Genomic DNA, 5,313 nt, shown 5'->3' on the forward strand with positions numbered 1-5,313 from the left:
GCAGTTTGGCCCCCCCGAGAGTGAAGACCACGCCCTTCCCATCCTCAGTCCATCGTGTTTTATCTCCTCTATCACCTGGGGATTAGAAGAGGCCATTAAGCTAGAGAACGAGAATCGGACCCCACCTGCAGGATGCCCGGCGAACGTGTGGTATGTCTCACGCTCCTATCGCCCCGGTCTGTTAAAATGGATTCACTCTCAACCAGGGACAGGTCATCCCGGAATTGCTGCAACCCAACGACTGGTCTCTCGTCGCTATTGGTGGCCTGGCTGGCGCAAGGAGGTCCAAGCCTTCGTGCAGAGCTGCCCAGACTGTGCCCGGTGCAAAGCCTCCAGCCTCCGACCCGCGGGGCTGCTTCAACCTCTACCGATCCTACATCGGACCTTTTTGCATACTGCAAAGAGTGGGTCCCGTAACGGTTAAACTGCAGCTTCCCCGGATGTATAGGATCTCTCTTTTTCACATTTCCCTCCTAAAACCAGTAAAATACAGCCACCTACGTCCTACAGACGCACCTGAAGAGGTACCTCCACCCGTACCAGAAGACGCACCCTCTTCTAAAGTGTGTTCTATCGTACATTCTAGATGCAGGATGGGCCTGCTGCAGTACCTGGTTGACTGGGAAGGTGCGAGTGCTGAGGAACGGAGTTGGGTACCAGCGACTGAAGTCACGGATCCTGACCTGAGGATGCAGTTCCATCAGGAGCATCCCAACAAACCGTCACCCCGCCCACGTGGCCGTCTACGCAAGTGACGGGGGCCTCCAGTAGGCGGCCATCAGGGGGGGGGTTCTGTTAAGCCCACAGGGGCGGGGACGGACAGGTGCAACTCCTCTGACGCCGATTGGTCTTCCTTTAAGCAGGAAGGGAAAACACGGAACTAATCGTGAAGTATTGAGCCGATGAAAAGAAGCCTTACTGAGCGTTTTCTTGTCCTGCATCTTCCTGATCCCCCTAGCCCTGCCCGTTTACCTGCTGTCTGCTCCTTACCTTTTGTGCCTTCCTTCCGCAGTCCAGTTCCTGTCCCTAACTTACCTGCCCTGCTGAGTCCGGCTTCCTCTGTCCTCCAACCCTCTCGTTCGTCCGTCCTGTGCCTCTCCGTGGGACTGATCTACTGGCTACCGAACCCCGTTTCCGGACACCGACAACGATCCTCGCCCGCTGTTTCCAACTCTGTTTGCCTGCTCTCTAACCCAAGAGAAGCTCCATTTTTATGCACAGCCACTCCGCTGTCCCGAGCGGCTGCGCCTCCCCTCTGGGGCTGGGCGGGAGATCTGTCTGTCTTCGCTTACGTGTTGCTCATCTAATTGAAGCTCGGCTTTCCTCGCAGTCCTGGGTTCGTGTCTCTCTCGCTTACCCCGTGTGACAATGAACATTAATGTAAATAATTTAGCCAGATTAGTTGAATTCCTGAAACAGCACTAAAAATACAGAGGTCACCTCTGGATTTTGGCACATGACATGGTAACAAACCTGAAAAGCATCATTAAACCACCTCCTTGTCCATGTGTCAGCTGTCACTACCTTGACAAATAGCAGCTCTGGCCTTGGCCTTGCTGCACATGACCGGCTTGATCCAGTGCCGAAACCTGCTGGCACATGTGTACTGAAGGGTTGCCCAAGGAAATGACCCCTCTGAGAACCCAGCACCCACCTTCATCCTGGCATACCAGTGGGTCCCCACTTTCACTTTGGCAGCTGTCCACATGGTGATGTGCCGATAGCCTGCCCATGCAGGGCATGTGACTGGTGAAATGCTCACCATAGTGCTTTTTACACTTCCATGAGGGTAGCAGTGGCACACAGGCTTGGAGGAACATGCAGGAGTATTCCTAGTCTGAAAGGGAGAGAGAGAGAGAGGTAATACAAAGCGCACAAACAGAACCAGAGGGACGAAGGAGAAGAAAACTGGATGCTGTCAGAACAACAACAACAATGTATTCCCTGGATGGCCCTGTTATCTCTTAGCCAATCTAATCCCTGCTCCTCTCACAACCTCTAGCCCACTTACACGTTCTCCCCACCTCTACAAAAAATAACCCAATTTGTGTCATGCTCAGTTCGTCCTGCCCTCTTGTTGACCACGCCCCCTCGTTAACCCCGTGTTCACCAGTTGTTTCCTGTTGCCTGTCATCAATCTGATTGTATTTAGTCCACGTTTCAGTTTGTTTCCCTAGTCCTGTAATTAATGTTACCTCTGTTCTGAAGTGTGTTCTCCTGCAATAACGTCCTTTATCTTTATCTGTATCCACGACTCCCTTGCCTGCTTCCGGGTGCCGTCCATAACAAATTGGTGTGACTCAATGTAATCAGGTTCAACATTTCTGGCTGTCCTTTCATGTGCCACCACTAAGTGACGCTGCTTCAATTTTGGTGCAAATTGTCTCAAAAAGCCCCAGATTATCACCCATACAATGTTTCTGCAAAGTCTGAAAAAGAGCCATCAAATACCTTTCCTTTCAAAACCACTAAGCAGTGTGACTTTCATTTAAGGACTTAAGGAGGGTTAAGGACTGTTTGATCAGTTTAGATCTTCACCCATACAATGTATAAAGTATTTTTGAGTTGTCATGCTAACTAGATAAGTGCCTGTGGTGGTGAGGTGAACCAGTCCCAAAATTGTGTTTCCCCATCCAGGGAATACAATAGGGATGGAGAAGGGATGCTAAAGCTGAATAACTTATATTAATCCTCTGTCTTTTGAAAAGAGACAAAGGGGTGAAATTACAAAGCAAAGTGCCTCATTCAGGTTATTACAGATTCATATGGGGGGAAGAGTTCCTCTGACTGTTAAATCCTTTATTGAAATGTTAATGAGTTTCAATTTAAGCTTGAGAATGAAAGAACTGTAATCAGTGCATGCAGCAGAAAGAGGAAAGGAGAACTGTGGACCACTGCAGCTCCAGCCCTGTGGGCAAACCACCTGTGACATCCCAGCCAGTGATGACGCAGGATGCTGGCTATATGAGTCATTTGTGCCTGGCAGCCGGAAGGCAGGCAGCGTTGGTGAGGGGGTTGAAGGACACACAGTTCTCCCCCAAACCAGGCAACCTCATGAGAGAGATGTTATACTCCCAGTCATGGCTCTGGTATTTCTCATGCAGCACAATGCGTTCAGGGGTCAGGCTGTGTTCAAAGTTGTCCTGCTCCTCTGTGTAGTAGCCACCTAGCTGCAGCACACTACCATACAGAAATGGAGATTTCAGGTCCAGAGAGTACAAATCCAGACCAAATTTTGTTTCAACCAATCAGTTGAGTACTCTTTATACTCAACTGGTTGGTTGAAACAAAATCTTGGTCTGGATTTGTACTCACTGGACCTGAAATCTCCACATCTGCCACCAAACCTGGCACATATGACCTGTTTATGAAAACAAAATGATGTACGGACAAAAATGATCAGTGCCAGTTGAGGTACTTGAGAGAAAAAGCCAGAAAAACGATGGTGCCGCTGAAGTGAGCATGGTGTTAGAAAGCCAGGTGCAGTTCTGCATCCCACCCCTAGATGTCTCCCTCTCACCTCTTGAAGCAATGGGCTGCAGTGAGGACTCAAAAGGAGTTGATAAGAGTAGTGCCGCATAGTGTGTTTCTATTGGTCTGCCATGGCCAGTCCCCTCTGTGAGGTACAGTGACACAGTCCATCTTGAGAATATTGCATAAGAATGCTGATAAACACAGCAAACTCTTCATTTGAAAAACTGGAGACAAAGTAATTACAGAAAAAAGGCTAGAATACGCTGTCACACATCTGGGTTAAATTATGTTTGGCAACCTGAAGGATTTGTCCACTCCTATAATCCTCCTCCTGCACTGCTGCGTTTTAGGCCACAGGACTGTGTTGCCAGGCCAACATTCTGCACAGGCTCCGTCATAGAGTCACAGATGATGCCAGAATCCTCATTATGCTTGCAATTATGCACCCCCTGCCTGTTGGCTGGACACTTGCCAAGGGAGGACTCCTTTCCAGAGCACTGCACATTGTCCAGGTGGACGGGGATACCCCGCTGAGACAGGGATGGGTGTGGGTGAAGGAGGGAGGAAGAAAATAAAACAGATATCTACTCATTGCCATGAATTTCTGTGTATAACCCCCCAATACTTTCTTCCAATTGGAGGTGGCTAACTGCGGATATTTTTCACAGGTTTTAAAGACATGCATGCTAATTTAGGAAGAGTGAATACTCACAAAAAACTCAATGTTCATACTGTCAGGTAGCTGTTCCTTTTAACTGCTCTGGGCTGTGGGCTTCAACAAAGTGTTGACACACCTGCAATTCCACCCAATGCCCTGTAGTGGTCAATGTAGAGCAACAAACAGGAAACAAATGTCTAATTCTGTTGAAAATGTGAGAGCCATTCTGTCACGAAATACACTTCATTGCCTTCATTCTAGAATTAGAGGCCAGGACAGAATCTGACCACATGGGCTCTGGAGAGCGGGCGGTGTAATGCCCACGCTAAGGACACTCTGAGTGCTCTGAGTGAAAGGTGGAGGGGCACTGGAAGCTTACTGAAATCCCAGCTGTCTGTAGACCACAGCGGCACTGCTGTCATTCCAGTCGTCATTGCAGACAGTCAAAGAACACCTCCACAGATCTCCCTGGCTATCGGGCGAACCAGAGGCGCTGAAACCAGTGCACACCTAGCCACATGGCCAAGTGAGTTACTGTTGGGGCAACATTACTGCTGTGGCAACAGTCACTCCAGCAGAATGCAGATCAGTCCTGGGGGGGGGTTCTGGTTCTGGTGTGTTTAAGCATACATGACGTACTGTAGTGGCAGCACGTACACTCCCTAACCACCACAGATACGCACTACAATTAACACCTAGGGCAACCCCATTGTGCTCTTCCCCGGGCCACCCCAGGGTCATCATTGTTCTGGCTGATGCACCCACAGAACATCCCCGCATCCTCTTCGTGCAAGGTGTTGTGTGACCCAATTTGATGTGCCTGCATTCCAGCAGCATGGCCTCAGGGCCATTACACTGCACCTCATCCAGCAAGATCAGTCCTGTGCTCTTGCTATATGTAGCCTCCTGGGCCAACTTGGCATATCCCCTGCTGGCCAAGCATCTTATTAAACATGGCCAGAGGTGGAATGACGCTGGGGTTTTATGGAGGTTAGCTATCTAAGATGTTTAATACATCTAATTCACCCACATTGACACATGGCTGGAGGAGGAATGGCACTGGGGTTTTATGGGGGGTAGCTATCTAAGATGTTTAATATACCTAATTCACCCACATCACCTACAAAAACAGGGGCCCTTACACACCCTACCCGATCACACACAGTCAGCTGTAGGCCTAC

The 5,313-nt window shown here is 49.4% G+C and overlaps 1 pseudogene; it reads right to left on the reverse strand.

The window, feature by feature from the left end:
- Positions 1–1,520: 1,520 nt before the first annotated feature.
- Positions 1,521–4,204, reverse strand: LOC111849044 (neurotrypsin-like; annotated as a pseudogene).
- Positions 4,205–5,313: the final 1,109 nt, after the last annotated feature.

Source organism: Paramormyrops kingsleyae, chromosome 3 (genome assembly GCF_048594095.1).
Source record: "Paramormyrops kingsleyae isolate MSU_618 chromosome 3, PKINGS_0.4, whole genome shotgun sequence".
NCBI lineage: Eukaryota > Metazoa > Chordata > Actinopteri > Osteoglossiformes > Mormyridae > Paramormyrops > Paramormyrops kingsleyae.